This window comes from Heterodontus francisci, chromosome 6, assembly GCF_036365525.1.
Source record: "Heterodontus francisci isolate sHetFra1 chromosome 6, sHetFra1.hap1, whole genome shotgun sequence".
In the NCBI taxonomy this organism is placed as follows: domain Eukaryota; kingdom Metazoa; phylum Chordata; class Chondrichthyes; order Heterodontiformes; family Heterodontidae; genus Heterodontus; species Heterodontus francisci.
Window position 1 is genome coordinate 18,085,927 of NC_090376.1, and position 20,353 is coordinate 18,106,279.

At 45.8% G+C, this 20,353-nt stretch overlaps 1 protein-coding gene across 3 annotated transcripts in view; it reads left to right on the forward strand.

Moving 5' to 3' along the window:
- The first annotated feature begins 796 nt into the window (after positions 1-796).
- The window catches only part of LOC137371158 (interleukin-5 receptor subunit alpha-like), a 69,330-nt gene continuing 49,773 nt past the window's right edge, over positions 797-20,353 (forward strand). For all 3 annotated transcript variants that reach the window (XR_010975189.1, XM_068033216.1, XM_068033217.1), the window contains exon 1: positions 797-1,002. The gene's annotated coding sequence lies outside the window, so the exon portion shown is untranslated. The remainder of the gene's footprint in view (positions 1,003-20,353) is intronic.

The following is a 20,353-nucleotide window of genomic DNA, read 5'->3' on the forward strand; positions in this document are numbered from 1 at the left end:
TACTTGAATGGTAAAAAGTTGCAGCATGCTGCTATGCAGAGGGACCTGGGTGTCCTTGTGAATGAACCGCAGAAGGTTGGTCTGCAGGTACAGCAAGTAATTAGGAAGGCAAATGGAATTTTTTCCTTCATTGCTAAAGGGATTGAGTCCAAAAGCAGAGAGGTTATGTTGCAGCTGTATAAGGTACTGGTGAGGCTGCACCTGGAGTACTGTGTACAGTTTTGGTCTCCTTACTTGAGAAAGGATGTACTGGCACTGGAGAGGGTGCAGATGAGGTTCACTAGGTTGATTCCGGAGTTGAGGGGGTTGGCTTATGAGGAGAGACTGAGTGGATTGGGATTATATTCATTGGAATTCAGAAGAATGAGGGGGGATCTTATAGAAACATATAAAATTATGAAGGGAATAGATAAGATACAAGTAGAGAGGATGTTTCCACTGGCAGGTGAAGCTAGGACAAGAGGGCATAGCCTCAAGATTAGAGGGAGCAGATTTAGGACTGAATTAAGAAGGAACTTCTTCACCCAGAGGGTTGTTAATCTATGGAATTCCTTGCCCAGTGAAGTAGTTGACGCTTCTTCAGTAAACGTTTTTAAAGCTAAGGTAGATATCTTTTTGAACAATAAAGGAATTAAGGGATACGGTGAGAGCGCGGGTAAGTGGATCTGAGTCCACGAAAAGATCAGCCATGATCTTATTGAATGGCGGAGCAGGCTCGAGGGGCTGGACGGCCTACTCCTGCTCCTAGTTCTTAAGATCTTATGATCTTATGAACAGGAAGTTGTGTTCATTAGAACAGCAACGGCAGCAGAGAGGGACTTCCCTCTTAAATAGCTGCTGTCACACTGCACTGTACAGGGAGAAGAAAAAACTTGGAGGATGTGCTGCTTGCTGTCCTTCTGACAAGGAATCTTCCACCTCGTTCCTGGAGCGGGCCTCAGAAAGGAAAGGGACGGTTCGCTTCTCTCCTGGCACAAACACTTCGGCTCTCTCATTCTAACCGTGAGTTCTTTGGATCTGTCAACTGGCAAGGGCAAAACCACCCTCAGAACAAACTTTTAGGAATCAACATCTGGAATTCATTTACTGTTTTGGCTTAATTTTAGATTAATTTAAATTTTTGTGGCAAATCAAATTCAACTCTTTCAAAGATTTTCTTTCAGTTTCTCTCAGCGTTCTCTTAAAATGAAAAGCGACAGTGTTAGGCTTTTTTAGCTGGCTGTCGTAGAATGAGTGATAAGGAGATTATTATCTGACCAAGTTGTACCTGTCTAGAATCTAGAGAGGTGAGCTGGCTTCGTTTAAAGGGGTAAATATTTGTCTTGAAAATATTGGGCTGACACCCAATTTCTCATGTCGAATTTCTATCACATAGGTATTTTGTCTCCTGAATGCATTGCTGGGGTGTTATCTAACGGACACCGCCCCTCCTAAACCCCATACCTCCTGTAAGGTTCCATTTCTTATGTTTTCTCATCAATAACCAACAGACTATACTGCCTCAAAAGCAAAATACTGCAGATATTGGAAATATGAAAAAAAAACAGAAAAATACTGGAAATACTGAACAGGCCAGGCAGCACCTGTGGAAAGAAAAGCAGAGTTAAAGGTTCAGGTTCATGACCTTGAGTTCTGATGAAAGGTGAGCAGGACGTAGTGCAGAGTAGGATTTGGGCAGCAGAGTTTTGTATGAACCAACGTTCCTGATGGGTGGAAAATGGGAGGACGGCAGGCAGTCAAGTCTGAAGGTGGCAGATGTACAGATGAACAGTTCAGCAGCAGATAGGCTGAGGCAGCGGCAGATAGTGCAGAGAAGCATTAAACTGGCCTTTCCAAATTTAGTATGGACCAGGGACTGAATGTAGGACCTTTTTAGTCTGTGAGACGCAATTCCACACTGGGGGCTGAATTTTACTAGCCCTGCGACATTGGGGGTCATGATGGGGGGCCCGGAAAGTTCTGCCGGGAGAGGCCTGCCACGACTCCTGACACTGAGAAGGCTCCCTTCATTTTAATATAAAAATCATTCAAATTAACCTATCTTGTCCCGGCAGCCGTCCCACGCCAATATTCCGGCCACCGGCCTGAACTCCTACGCCTTCAGAATTCTGTTCGGAGTTCCGAGGCGTGACACTGGTGGAGAGAGGAGAGGAGTGAAATTTTCAGGTCGGGAGTGGGGTGGGAGTGGGGAAAACCACTCCGATTGGCTGTGGGGATGGTGGGAAGGGGATGAGGGTCAAAGGTTCTGAAGGTGGAGGGGTCAAAGTTCAGCATATTCAAAAGTCTTTTTTTGCCAGGATATGTTCATTTATTAAATGAGAACTCAGTGTGGGTGCGGGGGTGGGCACTTTTAAAAAAGTGAAGGGCCTGAAGCCCTTTAAAAATGGTACCAGTGCCTGGGCGGAGTGGCCTCCCCCTCTATGTCATCGGGGGCGGCCGCTATGCCCCCTCCATTTAAATGAGGCCCCGCATGAAATACCACGCATGCACACTGCTGACCTCAAAGCGCGCCTCCGCGATTTGCGACACACTACTAAAATCCCGCTCAGGATGTTGCATTGGTAAACTAAGCCGTCTAGTGAGCATTTAGCAGTCTCTAGAAAGTGAACCAGGAATCATTTATATCATTGTGGTGTTACTTTGTAAATGTATAAGAAAATCTTCTTTTGTGAAGGTGGTTCCTGTTTTAAGATGGTCAGACTTAGCATTCTGTAAAACTGGGCAGAAACATAGTCATTGATAAAGAGTTTGGAAAGGGGGCAACATAGTCAAAGAAAAGCTTTGGAGCAATTGGTGAGGGAGACATGTTCCTTCATTTCCTATCCCTCCACGCCCTTCCTCCCCCTCAGTATTTACAAAACAGGGTACATCTTTAACCTACAATTACATTTTGTTGTTGGGAGGACGTGGGGTTTTGATCTGCGGTCTTAGGACGCATTTATGGTTCTCCATATTTGAGGAAGGATATACTTGCATTGGAGGGGTACAACAAAGGTTCGCTAAATTGGTCCTTGGGATGAGAGGGTTGTTCTGTGATGAGAGGTTGAGTAAATTGGGTCTATATTCTGTGGAGTTTAAAAGAATGAGAGGTGATTTCATTGAAACATGCAAGATTCTGAAGGGGCTTGACAGAGCAGACACTGGGGAATCTAGAACACGTGGACACTGTCTCAGGATAAGGGGCTGATCATTTATGACTGAGATGAGGAGAAATTTCTTCACTCAAAGGGTTGTGAATTTTTGGAATTCCAGTATTGAATAGCGGAGCAGGCTCGATGGGCTGCATGGTCTACCCCCGCTCCTATTTCTTATGTTCTTATGTTCACTTAGTGTTTGATTTTAAAGCAACTAATTTTTGACTTATTTGCAAGCTAAAACATCTAGGGGGCACTATTGTTGACCCTCTGTCAATGTGTAAATTTTTTCTAAAAGTGTAACTTTCTTCAAAAAAAATGTGGTATCTAATCTGAAGCCTTCAAAAAAAACCCAATGAACTGATGCTGTAACTGGAAGTTTTGAAGATATTTCAAATTCGTGGTAGAGCAAGGATAGCTGTGTGTTTGAGCTGAATATTCTTGTATCGTGGAGTTGGGGGAATTTTCAAGCTGCATTTAACTCCTGAAAGAGACAGAAATCATTTGAATCACTTCCATTTTTTTTTCCCATCCAGTCAGTTTGTGACACTGCAGAAACTGAAAATGCAAATTTGTTCAAGTATTTTACTTTTTACTTTTCTTTCAATTCTTTTGGGCTTCTTTTGATAATTTCTCCTCTCTTGTCCTGAAAGTATTGACTCTTATTAGGTTATCCTTCCACATCCATCATGAGCTCAGTCAACTGGTCATTCTTCATGTGTTAACACAGACAATGATTGTGAAAGCTATCACAGCCAAGACCGATTCTGTTTGTACGCCTACACCTTCCAACAGAAATCGCTAGATAGCACTCAGGAACCCTGGCTGAAGCAATTCTGGGACTTGGAGTGGGTTAGTAAGGGGGCATGGTGTGGGAGGGGAGGGGTGGTGCAGGAGGGGGTTGAGGGCAGTGATGAATAGTCCATGCTAATAAATAAAATTTTGGAGGGCAGCGGGGAATATTTCTTTCTGAAATCACAGTTGTTTGGCACAAAAGTACAGTGGCAATATAAAGGAAATAAAATCATATCCTGTTCCCCGAGTCTTGAGTGATTAGTCTCAATGAGTGAAAATACTGCACATTCAGCTGATTGAGTTCAGATTGCATTGCTCGCAGTTCTGTTTTTGTCTTTTAGGTTACAGTTCCTTAAAACCCAGTATTGAAGTGTTCCTTTTACAACAGTCAATCTTGAGCAAGTGTTGGCCTGAAAAGAAGCTGCACCTCATAGTAAATTAGGCCAAAGGCATTAGCTTTGACGTTGTTATCCCCCTTGCAGAGGGCTATTTTAAGTTCTAGATGTTTTTCGTTGAAGTTCAGGAATTGTGTAAGAGCACTTTTTTTTGGGCATGACCCCCTTGTCAGAACTCATTTCTGGAATGTTAGTTAGTTCCCTGTTGACTGACCTGTTCTGCACTTCCAGCAATTTTTTAAAATTTCAGCATTCATTTTTTTTCCTTCTTTGAATTATCCTTGTTTTGTGCTTTGAAACCAAGGAGGGCAAAGGGTAAATTAGCATTTTATTTTTTTAAATTTAATTTCCCTCCCTATCAAGTGCTTCTTATAGACTTCAGCTCTAATGCTAGTTGGAGATGCTCACCAATCAAACCATTGAGTTAGATCTATCATTTGGCCAAACATCGGTTACTGGTATTTGGAACTTTCTGAATCTAAAATGCAAGGCAAGAGGAATATTTCAAGATCTTGTTTTACCTTCATTTTTCTCCTCTACTCTTATGAATATTCAAGCTCCTAGAGTAAGGCTGCAAAGACCTCACCTGTCCTTGGGTACCTCAGCAAAATGATCTGGAGAAGTGAATGTTGGCAAGCTGTTTATGTTAAGAAGGCATCCATGATGAGCCTCATCTTGATCTTGCTTGATATCTGTCCATATATGGGGGGAATTTTATGCTCTCCCCCATGGTGGGTTTGGAGGTGGGGAGAGCATAAAATTGCGTGGGATGGTGGTGGGTGGGGGATTTTCCCACCACCATCCCACCTCTACCAAAATTTAGTCCAAGCGGGAAGGCCGTTCGTTGACAGGCCTTCCTGCCCCACTGCCAATTGAGGCCCATTAATGCCCAACTAAGGGCCTCATCCTGCTGCCACCGCAATTAGCCATGCAGTGGGTGGCCCTGTCACTGCATGGGAAGCACGACATGAAAAACTATGGGCTGCTTCACGTCTCCTGGGGTGGGGTCCCTCATTAAATAAGGGACCCGGCATTGGGAGGTGCGGGGTGGCCTGCAGATAACCAACCCCCTGTCCTTGCTAGCGAACCGCCTACACGCGCCTCCACTGCGACCCCTAACCTGCGAGATCCGTCCCACCATGACCTACATGTGGTTGGGTCCAGCACCGCTCCTGGGCCTCCGCTAGATGTTCCTCTGGCAGCAGCCACTGCCCTTGTGGTGGCGTTGCTCAGTGTAAGAGCTGCCAGCCTCTGATTGACTGGCAGCTCTCCAAGGCGGATCCTTAATCCTGTGGAAGGCCAGCCGCTGTCCACTTAAGTGCCTAATTGGCAGTAAATTTAGTGGGCCATCCAGAGAAGAGGCAATGCGGGATCTCGGAATTGATTTTCCAGACGTCAAGACCCCTGTCGCCAGCGTAAAATCCACAGTCTCCAGCATTGGACAGTGCCCTCTGCGTTCACTGCCCTCTAATCCTCCCTTAATCTCATCCTTCACATAAAATCCCTAACCCATATTCACAACCACTCACTTGGCCTTGCCATCTCAGTGTACAGGCGGCACCTCAAAGCACTGCAGTCATATGATCAATGCCGCCTGTGGAAGATCCTACATATCAAATGGGAGAACAGACGCACCAATATCAGTGTGCTCTCACAAGCAGGCACCACAAGCATCAAGGCTCTGATTATCCGCCATCAGCTTCATTCGGTTGGTCATATAGTTCAGATGTCAGATACCAGGCTCCCAAAGTAGGTCTTCTTCTCCCAGCTCACTCAGGGCAGACACACCAGAGGAGGACAGAAGAAGCGCTTCAAGGATATGCGAAAAGCCAAGATGAAGAAATGCAACATTGACATCAACTCCCGGGAGGCCATCAACCTGGACTGAACCAGATGGAGGCAGAGTCTGTGGGAAGGATCCCAGCATTTTGAGACTCAATGATGCCAAAATGAAGAGGGAAAGCGAGAGCGGCGGAAAGAATAAGCCATGACCCAAACTAATAATACATGACCAGATATCCCACATGACAACAAATGCCTTACATGCCATAAAGTCTGTAGACCCCAAATCACAGACAAGGCCATTTCCGATCATTTCCTTGTATAACTCTCCACCCACATTCCCCTTCCCCTTTCCAACCTTAATTCCTTCTGTATTCACCCTTGGAAAAAAATCGCTCCCAATTCACTTACAACTGCACTTACAAAATCCCGACTGTCTAGCTCCAGAATCAACCTGGACTGCAAAAGTAACCCCTAGCTTCTTTTCTCCACTGCCAGCCCATCTTCTTAAAACCCTCCCCTCTGACTCCCTAACCCCCACCTCCAATGACAAGTGCAAGGCGTTCCTGATCTTCTTTGTCACTAAGAGTGAGACTATCCATTCAGCTGCGTCTGTCACTTCTCTTCCTTTCCCTAGTCCACTAGTCCACTGGGCCAAACGTCCTCTAATATTCTATCCCTGAACTCGCATCTTTCTCTAGTTTCTCTCCTATCTCCCCTCAAACCCTCCCTGAGCTCATCTTGTCCGTTAGACCCACCTCCTGTTCCCTTGACGATAAACAGTTAATATTCCTACTTCCCTTCCTAGCCCCCATGTTAGCCGATATTGTTAATGGTTCGCATTCCTCAGGTACTGTCTCCCTTCGCGTCAAATCTGCCATCATCACCCTATCCTCAAATGACACCTCTGTCATTGCAAACGACTGTCCCATCTCCAACCTCACTTTCCTCTCCAAAGCCTTTGAATGTGCTTTTGCCTCCCAAATCCATGTTTGACTGCCTACAATCAGGTTGGTGCCCTGCCAAATTGTCAGACTACTTAACTGAGATCCAGGACTGGATTGGCAGGAATTTGTTCCAACTATATATTGGAAAGATTTGAACCATTGTCTTTGGCCCCCACTACAAACTGCATTCCCTCTCCCTGGTTACTGTCTGAGGCTGAATCAGACTGTTTGCCACCTTAATGTCATATTTGACTCCATGTTGATCTTCCGATTACATATTCACGCCATCAGTAAGACCACCTATTTCCACCTCTGTAACATCGCCTGACTCCGCCTCTGCCTCAGCTCATTTTTTGTATTTGTTCTTGGGATGTGGGCGTGGCTGGCCAGGCCAGCATTTATTGCCCATCCCTAATTGCTCTTGAGAAGGTGGTGGTGAGCTGCCATCTTGAACCGCTGCAGTCTATGTGGAGTGGGTACATCCACAGTGCTGTTAGGAAGGGAGTTCCAGGATTTTGACCCAGCGACAGTGAAGGCACAGCGATATAGTTCCAAGTCAGGTTGGTTTGTGACTTGGAGGGGAACTTGCAGGTGGTGGTGTTCCCATGTATTTGCTGCTCTTGTTCTTCTAGGTGGTAGAGGTCGCGGGTTTGGAAGGTGCTGTCTAAGGAGCCTTGATGCATTGCTGCAGTGCATCTTGTAGATGGTACACACTGCTGCCACTGTGCACTGGTGGTGGAGGGAGTGACTGTTTGTGGATGGTGTGCCATTCAAGTGGGCTGTTTTGTCCTGGATGGTGTTGAGCTTCTTGAGTGATGTTGGAGCTACACCCATCCAGGCAAGTGGAGAGCATTTTATTACACTCCTGACTTGTGCCTTGTAGATGGTGGACAGGCTTTGGGGAGACAGGAGGTGAGTTACTTGCCACAGGATTCTTAGCTTCTGACCTGCTCTTGTAGCGACAGTATTTATATGGCTACTCCAGTTCAGTTTCTGGTCAATGGTAACCCCCAGGATGTTGATAGTGGGGGATTCAACGTTCCTGATGTCATTGAATGTCAAGGGGAGATTGGTTAGATTCTCTCTTGTTTGAGATGGTCATTGCCTGGCACTTGTGTGGCATGAATGTTACTTGCCACTTATCAGCTCAAACCTGCATATTGTCCAGGTCTTGCTGCATTTCTACACGGACTGCTTCAGTATCTGAGGAGTCGCGAATGGTGCTGAACATTATGCAATCATCAGCAAACATTCCCACTTCTGCCCTTACGATTGAAGGAAGGTCATTGATGAAGCAGCTGAAGATGGTTGGGCCCAAGACACTACCCTGAGGAACTCCTGCAGTGATGTGTGGAGCTCAGATGATTGACCTCTAACAACCACAACCATCTTCCTTTGCATTAGGTATGACTCCAACCAGCGGAGAGTTTTCCCCCTGATTCCCATTGACTCCAGTTTTGCTAGGGCTCCTTGATGCCATACTCGATCAAATGCTGCCTTGATGTCAAGGGCAGTCACTCTCACCTCACCTCTTGAGTTCAGCTCTTTTGTCCATGTTTGAGCCAAGGCTGTAATGAGGTCTGGAGCTGAGTGGCCCTAGTGGAACCCAAACTGAGCATCACTGAGCAGGTTATTGCTAAGCAAATGCTGCTCGACGATACCTTCCATCACTTTACTGATGATTGAGAGTAGACTGACGGGGTGGTGATTTGCTGGGTTGGACTTGTCCTGCTTTTCATGGACAGGGCATACCTGGGCAATTTCCCACATTGCCGGATGGATGCCAGTGTTGCAACTGTACTGGAACAGTTTGGCTAGGGACACAGCAAGTTCTGGAGCACAGGTCTTCAGTACTATTGCCGGAATATTGTCAGGGCCCATAGCCTTTGCAGTATCCAGTGCCTTCAGTCATTTCTAGATATCATGCAGAGTGAATCGAATTGGCTGAAGTCTGGCATCTGTGATGCTGGAGACTTCAGGAGGAGGCCAAGATGGATCATCCACTCGGCACTTCTGGCTGAAGATTGTTACAAGTGCTTCAGCCTTATCTTTTGCACTGCTGTGCTGGGCTCCCCCATCATTGAGGATGGGGATATTTGCGGAGCCACTTCCTTCAGTTAGTTGTTTAATTGTCCACCACCATTCACGACTGGATGTAGCAGGACTGCAGAGCTTAGGTTGGATCCATTGGTTATGGGATTGCTTAGCTCTATCGCATGCTGCTTCCGCTGTTTGCCACACAAGTAGTCCTGGGTTGTAGCTTCACCAGGCTGACACCTCATATTGAGGTATGTCTGGTGCTGCGTGTGATTTGAATGCTGTTTAAAGAGGCTCGCCTTGTGACGATGAGGTCCAGCTGGTGTCAACGACGTGATCTCAGATGCCTCCATGAAATCTGTTGACAGGCTTAGTATGAAAGAACGAGTTGGTGATGCAGAGGTTGTGATAGGTACACAATTCCAGCAGTCTCTGTCCATTCTCATTCATCCTTCAAATGCCATAGCGCCCAAGGCAGGAGGGCCATGAGTCATGGTCGGCCCCAACCCTGGCATTAAAGTCCCCCAGCAGGAACAGGTGTTCGGTATTGGGAATGCTACTAATGATATTATGGAGTTCCTCGAAGGACTGGTCTTTTAACTTCAGGTGAGGAGCAGAGTGTTGGAGCATAGATGCTGAGTAGGTGTACTGGACCAGAGGCGGTGAGCAGTCAGATGGACAGTATGCGTTCCGAGCCATTTGAAGGTAGGAGGGAGTGCTGGGGGGAAGGTGGTGTAGGGGGGAAGTGGGGAGGCGTCCGGCGAGGGTCGCGACCCTGGCAAACGGGCCAGCCCACAGCCTGCATGGCCTCCTCAATATCAGCGTCCTCCAGGCTGACACTGCGCTCGTGGTCGCCATCCAGCTGATGGTGGAGCTTCTTTCCCGGCTCCCAGCAGTGACGGCGGAAGGACGACTGAGGCTGGATTGAGGCCCTGAGTCTCAACGACCGTTCATGGGCACTCGGGCCGCCTTTCACGTCCCTGGCCAGTGCCTTCCAGGTGGGGGCGTCGTTCACATAGTATGACCAACCCCCCAGATGTTAATAAGGAGGACTTTGCAGGGTCAACAGGGCTGGGTTTGCTGTTGTCGTTTCCGGTGCCTCGGTCAATGCTGGGTGGTCTGTCTGGTTTCATTCCGTATTAAATTTGAAGTGCTTAGATACAACTGAGTGGCTTGCTAGGCCATTTACGAACATAAGAACTAGGAGCAGGAGTAGGCAATTCAGCCTCTCGGGCCTGCTCCGCCATTCAATATGATCATGGCTGATCTCACCTTGGCCTCAACTCCACTTTCCTGCCCGTTCTCCATAACCCTTCAACCCATTGCCAATTAAAAACCTGTCTATCTCCTCCTTAAATTTACTCAAAGTCCCGGCATCCACTGTACTCTGGGGTAGTGAATTCCACAGATTCACGACCATTTGAGAGAAGTAATTTCTGCTCATCTCTGTTTTAAGTCTGCTACCCCTTATCCTAAAACTATGACCTCTCATTCTAGATTGCCCCACAAGAGGAAACATCCTCTCTACGTCTACTTTGTCAATCCCCTTAATCATCTTGATCCCGGGCGGCACAGTGGCACAGTGGTTAGCACCGCAGCCTCACAGCTCCAGCGACCCGCGTTCAGTTCTGGGTACTGCCTGTGCGGAGTTTGCAAGTTCTCCCTGTGACCGCATGGGTTTCCACCGGGTGCTCCGGTTTCCTCCCACAGCCAAAGACTTGCAGGTTGATAGGTAAATTGGCCATTGTAAATTGCCCCTAGTGTCGGTAGGGGGAATGGTGGGGATGTAGTAGGAAATATGGGATTAATGTAGGATTAGTATAAATGGGTGGTCATTGGTGGGCACAGACTCGCTGGGCCAAAGGGCCTGTTTCAGTGCTGTATCTCTAAATGAAATAATAAAATAAAAATCTTATATACCTCAATTAGATCTCCTCTCATTCTTCTAAACTCTAGAGAGTAAAAGCCTAAACTGCTCAATCTCTCATCATAAGACAAACCCCTCATCTTGGGATCAATTTAGTGAACCTCCTCTCAACTGCCTCCAATGCAACTACATCCCTCCTCAAGTAAGAGGACCAAAACTGTACGCAGGACTCCAAATGCGGTCTCACTAAAGCCTTGTACAGCTGCAGCAACACTTCACTACTTTTATACTCTATTCCTTTAGCAATAAATGCCAAAATTCCATTTGCCTTCCTTATTACCTGCTGCACCTGCATACTAGTTTTCAGCGATTCATGCACGAGGACACCCAGATCCCTCTGCACCGAAGCACTCTGAAGTTTCTCTCCATTTAGATAATAATTTGCCTTTCCATTCTTCCGACCAAAATGGATAACCTCGCACTTATCCACGTTAAACTCCATCTGCTAAATTTTGGCCCATTCACCTAACCTATCCATATCCATTTGTAAATTTCTTTATTGCAACTTACTATCCCACCTATTTTTGTGTCATCTGCAAATTTGGCTATAGTACCTTCTATCCCTGCATCCAAGTCATTAACATAGATTATAAATAGTTGGGGCCCGAGGACCGAACCCTGTGGCACCCCACCAGTTACATCTTGCCAGCCAGAAAATGACTCATTTATCCCGACTCTCTGTTTTCTGTTGGTTAGCCAACCCTCTATCCAAGCTAATAAATTGCTCCTAACTCCATGTGATCTTACCTTGTGCATTAACCTTTTGTGTGGCACCTTATCAAATGCCTTCTGGAAGTCCAGATAAACTACATCTACAGAATTCCCGTTATCCACTTTGCTTGTTACAGCTTCGAAGAACTCTAGCAAATTAGTCAAACATGATTTCCCCTTCATAAAACCATGCTGACTCTGATGGATTGCGTTTTGACTTTTAAAATGTCCTGTTCAGAGGGCATTTAAGAATCAACCACATTGCTGTGGGTCTGGAGTCACATGTAGGCCAGACCAGGGAAGGACAGCAGATTTCCTTCCCTAAAGGACATCATCCATGCCTTCCTTATCTCTAAACTTGACTATTCCAACACTTCGGGTCAGTGACCCTTCTTCCGAAACGTTAACTCTGCTTCTCTTTCCACAGATGCTGCCAGACCTGCTGAGTGATTCCAGCATTTCTTGTTTTTGTTTCAGATTTCCAGCATCCGCAGTATTTTGCTTCTATTCCAACACTTTCCTGGCTCGTCTCCCATCTTCCGCCCTCCATAAATTTAAACTCATCCCAAACTCTGCTGCCTGTGTCCTTACTCTCACCACGTCCCAGTCACCCATCACCCCTCTGCTCACTGACCTATATTGGCTCCCGGTTAAGCATAACCTCAGTTTTAAAATTCCCATCCTTGTTTACAAATTCCTCCATAGCCTCTCTCCTCCCTATCAAGGTAACCTCCTTCAACCCCACAACTCTCCAAGTTTTCTGCGCTCTTGCAATTCTGACCTCTTGTACATTTCCAGTTTAAATTGAACCATGATTGGCAGTCATACATTCAGCTGCTGAGGCTCTAAGCTCTGGAATAGCCTCCCTAAATTTCTCTGCCTCTCTTTTCTTCTTTAAGGCATTCCTTAAAACCTACCTCTTTGAACGCGATTTTGGTCATCTGCCCTGATATCTCCTTATGAATCTCAGTGTCAAATTTTGTTTGATAATGCTCCTGTGAAGTGTCTTGGGATCTTTTACTGCATTAAAGTCGCGATATGATATGAAAGTTGTAGTTGTTAATAGCTATAAAATGGATGCCACACTTGACTTCACCCACTCTGCCCCCTTCCCCAATGAACTGATGCTGAGGTCAACTGCAGCTATGACTTAGATGAGCTAGCTCAGCATGGTCCTTCACTTGAAACTGGGTCTGCCTTCCTTTATCTGACTCAAATACTCATGACTTCAGCTAACTAACACATTAGGGGAGCAAGTCTGTGGTTTTTCATTAGAATACAATAAGAATGATTAATTTTCTCACTTGTGCAGCTAATTATAACTTATTTGTTGCTTTGTTGTTCATGGTTTGTGCAGTCACCCTTGGTTGTGGCATGAACAATAAATGCATAGCATAGTGAGTAATATTTGGCGTTCTATCACATCTTTAGGAGTTACATGTTAAATATGTGCTTTGAGTTCAGCTCTATTACTTCCTACACTCCTCTGCAAATATATTGGCCGGACTTTTACAGCCCCCCACAGGAGTGGGCTGATGGCAAGGTGGGGTGGGGGAGGGTCCGTAAAATTGAGTGGGAGGCATGGGGTGCCATTCCTGACTCCTTCCCACCCCAGTTGCAATTTTATGAGCGGTGGCGGCAGAGAGAAATGGCCTGCCCACCCCAGGCCAATCAAGGCCCTTAAGCGGCCAACTAACTGCAACTTAAGGGCCTCCTCCCACCGCTGCTGGTATTTTACCAGCGGTGGCCAGGCAGCAAAGGCCCCCAAGAATGCTGCCAGGTTGAAGCTGGCGGCCTTCTTGCAGGCTGGGGTTGGTGGGGAGGCAGCCCTCCTGATCGGGTGAGGCGAGGCCCCAAAAAAGTACCTTCTTTCCGGGGCCGTCATCCCTCTTGATGCTGTTACTGGGTGCAGTCCCAGCAGTGGCCACTGCGAGCTGCCGGCCCGCTGATTGGCCAGCACCTCCATGAGGCAGGACTTGCTGCCTCAAGGAGGTGGAAGGCCTGCCCAAGGCCAGTTGAGGGCCCGGGGAGCGAAAAATCCCAGTGTGCCCCCCCGTCCCACGAACAGCGGAGGTGGGCTTGCCCCTGACTTCTTGGTCAGTGGGTGGGGCCTCCCACCCAATGTATAATTCCAGCCTTTGTTTCTCATAGTCTGAAAATTGTAGGAGTGGATAGCATCAACTCTTGGGTCACAAAGGTACATCAATAAGTGAGGAAACCTAAACCTTATAGAAACCCACCCTGACTCCCTCACAGCATCTAATCTCCTCTTTAGGTGATAGCCCTGACTCAATGAGTCTCACTCTTGCGTTCACCTCCTACTCCAGGGACTTAAGTACAAAATCTAGGCTGACACTCCAGTGTGGTGTTGGATCAGCATCATCCTGTCAGAGGTGCTGTCTCTCGGATGAGATGTTCAACTGAGGCCCCGTCTGCCCTGTCAGGTGAATGTAAAAAATTCCATGGCACTTTTATGAAGAAGAGCAAGGGAGTTCTCCCCGAGGTCAATATTTATCCCTCAATTAACATCACAAAAAATAAATTATCTGGTCATGTATCTCATTGCTGTTTGTGGGAGCGTGCTGTATACAAATTGGTCGCTGGGTTTCCTACATTAAAATAGTGACCACACTTTGTTACAACCCGGTGAGAAAGGTGTCTAGGGGTCCCTCTCAGCCTTCACCTGGTCTTACTGTAACAGGATTTTATTCTTAAACACACTGTTTTTAGCTCCCCCTTGGTGAATCCTTGTTCACGTCTTTCCAATTATAAGGCAAAGAAACCAGCACACACATAGATTTTCTTAGGTTTAAAGAAGAAAGATTGAAATTTATTAAACTTAAACTTAAACTCTAATTTAAAGAAGAAAGATTGAAATTTATTAAACTTAAACTTAAACTCTAATTCAGTTAACACCTACGGATACACGACGTGTGCACGCTAGCATGCATACGTGATACACACATGCAGATAGGGACAGAAAAGAGCAGAAGAAAAATAAAGTGGAGAAGTTTGAGGCAATCTCTGAAGAGAGTTTTTTGTTACTGTGCTTCGAGCTCGCTGTAGAGTCCTTGATTGTAGGTAGATCTTGCTTTTCATTGGGGTCCAGTATTCTTCTTAAACCTTGTTCACTGTAGTAAACTTTTCTCTCTTGGGGTTCATATGTCTTCAGTGGGTTTTGGAGTTCCGTGAGAAAGAGATGGGAACAGACAGGCAGGAGAGGAGGTCTGCTTCAGTCCAGGAGTATTCTGCTTTTTGCAGGCTCTCAGTTCAAAACTGTACAATTCAGAAAAAAACCCAGACTGCCCAGCAGGTTATTCATGTGACTGACTGGTTTGACCACATCTGTTTGTGGATTGTGTTGGAGGAGGGGATAACTCCTTTGTTCCCCAAGTACTGTCTGTTAATATGCAAATGTCTTTTTTCCAAAAGATCTGGCAGTCCTTGGAACAGGCCTTCTCTTCTTCCTAGCAACAATTTGAAATTTAATGTCCATGTGGCGAAATTAATAAGCCTCATCCTTGGCAGGTGGGGGCCTGCATGATAACTTCAAAAGTAGTTCATTGTCTAAGATGCTTTGGGATGTCCTGAGATCATGAAAGGCGTTATCATGAATGCAAGTCATTCTTTTTTTCTCTTTAGTAACTTCAGCGAATTTGTTTCCCATATCCTACCCAGAACTAGAAAGAGCAAACTTGCATTTATATTCACCCCTAAGCATTTCAGAACCAATGAATTACTTTTGAAGTGTAGCCATTGGTGTTGCATAGGCAAACACAGCAGCCATGTTTGCCATGGCAAGGCCATATAAGCAGTACTGAGATGAGGAACTCACCACAACACCTCCAAAAACATTCCAGATTACTTTCAGAGGCATTGCGATAGCGGAAGTTCTTCAAAATTACCTCCCTTGCAAGTTGGGTGCCTGGCCCTTTAAGTAACACTAATGCTGGGTCCCTCTTGCAGCTGAACACTTCGGTGAGTGGCAAGCAAATATGTTGAATGGATCCGCTTGGTCCAAAGTTTGCAAATAGAGTGTCAAATCAGCCAGTAGGGCTGAGTGACAAAGTGACAGCACCAGCTCGCATGCTTCTGCTGCATGCAGGGGAAGCCTGCACAAGCACCTTTCTCAACATGGGGTGCAGCGTGATCTGTGCCAGAAGCAGCTGGAGGCACAGTGCACATAAGCAGAAGGGCCTTTAGCTTCTGTAGCGCCATCTCCAGCAGCGCTACAGCTCTGTATTTCGTGCCCAATATATCTGGCTTAATTATAAAGATTTTTGGAGCACAAATAATGAGCAAATTTTCTTGAAACACAATCCCTGTCAGTAAGTCTTTTAGATTTGTATTTAAGACATGTTGGTTTCGAATCAGTCTGTTTGCACATAGACAACAAATACTCGATTTACAAATGGCAGTGCTGTGTGATTTTTATTCTTGTTCAAGGTAAACAAAAAGTTCAAAAGATCAGGACAATTTGTATAATTTTTCGCTGCGGGTTTTGAAATGTTTCTGTACAGGGTGTGCTTTAGCTAAAGTTTTTGAAGTGTCAAATGCTGCCGAGTAGAAGTCACCGCCTCTGCAGTAACAAAGAGGAAGGAAGTCAACCATTGCATTTTAAGGAAGGCAGAAGTCAGGCAGGGCTGTGCTGCTGTCTATATAAGCATCCAGTGAATGCAGGCAAATGTGGCAAGTTACTAACATGGGAATTCTTCACTCCTGACGCCATGTCTACTCTTTACCATGAACGTGTTCAAAAGCACAGTCAAAGTCTGATATTATCATATTGCGGTTAAAAAGGCAGATTCATAATCAGATGGTGATGATGGTGTCAACATCCTTTTGTTATCTCAGTCTCATCAATATTTTATGAAGCAGTAATAATATTGTTGAATGGTATGGAGATTGATAGAAAAGTGACCTGACTATCATCACTGGTGATAGTTATTAACCGAAACAACATTGATTAGTCACATAGAAATTACTGCTGGCAATATTCATGGATGGATACATTTTTGTGACATTTTGCTGTCCATTTTTACAGAGACAGATTAACACCTTTATAATATTGAACATAGGATCGTTGTGCAAAAGCATGAAGTGTTCATTTATTAACAGTCATTCCTACTTTTTACAACAACTTGTATTAACATTTAACATTGTAAAACATCCCAAAGTGCTTCATAGTAGTATTCTCAAACACAATTTGACACTGAGCCATGTCAGGAGATATTAGGACAGGTGACCAAAGGCTTGTACCTTTTAAGGAACATCTCAAAGGAGGAGAGAGAGGCAGAAAGGTTTAGCTAGGGGATTCCAGAGCTTAGCGTCTCAACAACTGAAGGCACAGCTACCAAAGGTGGAATGATGAAATTAGGGATTGGGCTAGGGGCCAGAATTGGAGGAGTGCAGAGCTCTCAGATGGTTGTAGGGCTGGAGGAGGTTACATTGAGAGATGAAAATTTTAAAACCGAGGCATTGCTGGACTGGGAGTCAATGTAAGTCAGTGAGCACAAAGGTGATGCATGAATGGGTTGAACTTTTTGATTAGTTCAGCCCCCCAATGCTGAGACAGCTTAATAACTTGTCAAAGAAAGTATCCCTGATGATGTTTGCTGAAACAAAAATGTGCAAAACAATAAATTGAAGGAATAGCACCAAGCTAGCAATGTTTAATGCTAACCATTCTTTGTAACTGTACTTGATCTTTTTAAAGTGCATTGACCTCTAGGAAAAAAGTGTTGTCTGGAAGTCCATTTGATTCATTGCAAATGTGAGGTGCGGTGATGCAAATTCGATCGAAGCATTTGATAGCATCATTTGCACTTGACATCATTGCCATGAAGATCACTTGTGGTTAATCTAACTTCTGGTGGGGAAGAGACGGTTGCCCACCTCCTTCTGGAATGTGTCTTTGCAAAGCAGGTGTGGAAAGAGATGCAGTGTTTTTTGTTGAGGTTCATCCCAAGCAGCTCTGTAACACAGGAGTCTGTACTCTACAGGCTGTTCCCAGGGACGCACACCGAGACAAACATCAACTGCTGCTGGAGGACTATTAATTCGGTGAAAGACGCCCTTTGGTCTGCCCGAAACTTGCTGGTCTTCCAGTGCAAAGAGTTGTCCGCAACCGAATGTTGCAGACTGGCAACAACGTCCAAGGTCCAAGACTACGTGCTGAGGGACGCACTAAAGCTTGGGGCAGCCGCAGCAAAGGCTCAATGGGGAAAGACCACTGTGTAAGGTCCCCCCACCAAGCTGAACTGAGGGGCTGGATTCATGGGAAACCGTCGAGCTGTATTGGGAAAATTTTTGTTTGCTGTAAAATGTAAAAATGTAATTGGCATGACAAATGAAATGGAAGGGTTGTGAGGCAACTCATGATTGTATTGAAGGAAACTGATCACCTTTGCTCAGTTTGTATTTTTTGACTTGGTGCTGTTTGAAACTGGTAATGTATTTTTAAAAATTTTATTTAGAGATACAGCACTGAAACAGGCCCTTCAGCCCACCAAGTATGTGCCAACCAGCAACCACCCATTTATACTAATCCTACACTAATTCCATACTCCTACCACATCCCCACCTGTCCCTATATTTCCCTACCACCTACCTATACTAGGGGCAATTTATAATGGCCAATTTACCTATCAACCTGCAAGTCTTTGGTATGTGGAAGGAAACCGGAACACCCGGAGGAAACCCACACAGACACAGGGAGAACTTGCAAACTCCACACAGGCAATACCCAGAATTGAACCCGGGTCACTGGAGCTGTGAGGCTGCGGTGCTAACCACTGCGCCACTGTGCCGCCCAAGTGTTAAAGCCAGCTGGTAAAAGCTGGAATGGATTAAGTATTAGCGGGTAGTTGTCTCGCCAACCCTCCCCCCTCTGAGTTACAAGGTCATAGGTTCAACTTCCACTCCAGAGACTCTAGGCTGACACTCCAGTGCAGTACTGAGAGTGCGCTAAACTGTTGGAGGTGCTGTTTTCAGGTGAGACACTAAACTGAGGCCTTGTCTGTCCTCTCAGGTGGATGTAAATGATCCCATGGTACTATTAGAAGAAGAACAGGGGTTTTCTCCCTGGTGTCCTTGCAAATCTTTATCCCTCAACCCTATTAAAACAGATTAGTCATTGCTTCACATATGTTCGTGGGAGCTTGTTGTGTGAAAATTGGCTGCCACATTGACTACACTTCAAAAATATTTCATTGGCAGTAAAGTACCTTGGGATGTCGTGAAAGGCACTATATAAATGCAAGACTTTCTTTAACAGAACAAATTTCGGGTGGTATCTATAATAGGTAGCCAATCAACAGAGCCATTGCCTAGGTGGCGAGGTGAAATTCTCCCTCCCTGACTGTTTCCTTGTGCAACAACGAAAACTTGTATGCTGGTATGGCCAATCTGTTGCCACTTACCCAACACCAAAGGCAAAAAGGATTATTTTGATTTTGTGTGATGGAAAATTGGCAACTTGTTTTACGTTTCTCACAATTTTCATTTCCACAGTTAGAAATAAAAATATTGAGAGATGCCAATTTTTTATTGTCCGTCTTACATCATTGCACACAGTCAAAATTGCCCCCAACTTGTAGGTTCTAAACTTGGCCTTCCAAATACTAGGCGTAAGGTGCTTTTTAAAAATTCATTCAAGGGATGTGGGCGTCGCTGGCCAGGCCAGCATTTATTGCCCATCCCTAATTGCCTTGAGAAGGTGGTGGTGAGCTGCCTTCTTGAACCGCTGCAGTCCATGTGGGGTAGGTATACCCACAGTGCTGTTAGGAAGGGAGTTCCAGGATTTTGACCCAGCGACAGTGAAGGAACGGCGATATAGTTCCAAGTCAGGATGGTGTGTGACTTGGAGGGGAACTTGCAGGTGGTGGTGTTCCCATGTATTTGCTGCCCTTGTCCTTCTAGTTGGTAGAGGTCGTGGGTTTGGAAGGTGCTGTCTAAGGAGCCTTGGTGCATTGCTGCAGTGCATCTTGTAGATGGTACACACTGCTGCCACTGTGCATCGGTGGTGGAGGGAGTGAATGTTTGTCGATGGGGTGCCAATCAAGCGGGCTGCTTTGTCCTGGATGGTGTCGAGCTTCTTGAGTGATGTTGGAGCTGCACCCATCCAGGCAAGTGGAGAGTATTCCATCACACTCCTGACTTGTGCCTTGTAAATGGTGTACAGGCTTTGGGGAGTCAGGAGGTGAGTTACTCACCTCAGGATTCCTAACCTCTGACCTGCTCTTGTAGCCACGGTATTTATATGGCTACTGCAGTTCAGTTTCTGGTCAATGGTAGCCCTGAGGATGTTGATAGTGGGGGATTCAAAGAACAAAGAACAAAGAACAAACAACAGTACAGCACAGGAACAGGCCATTCGGCCCTCCAAGCCCGCGCCGATCTTGATGCCTGCCTAAACTAACACCTTCTGCACTTCCGGGGCCCATATCCCTCTATTCCCTTCCTATTCATATATTTGTCAAGATGTCTCTTAAACGTCGCTATCATATCTGCTTCCACCACCTCCCCTGGCAGCAAGTTCCAGGCACTCACCACCCTCTGTGTAAAAAACTTGCCTCACACATCCCCTCTAAACTTTGCCCCTCGCACCTTAAACCTATGTCCCCT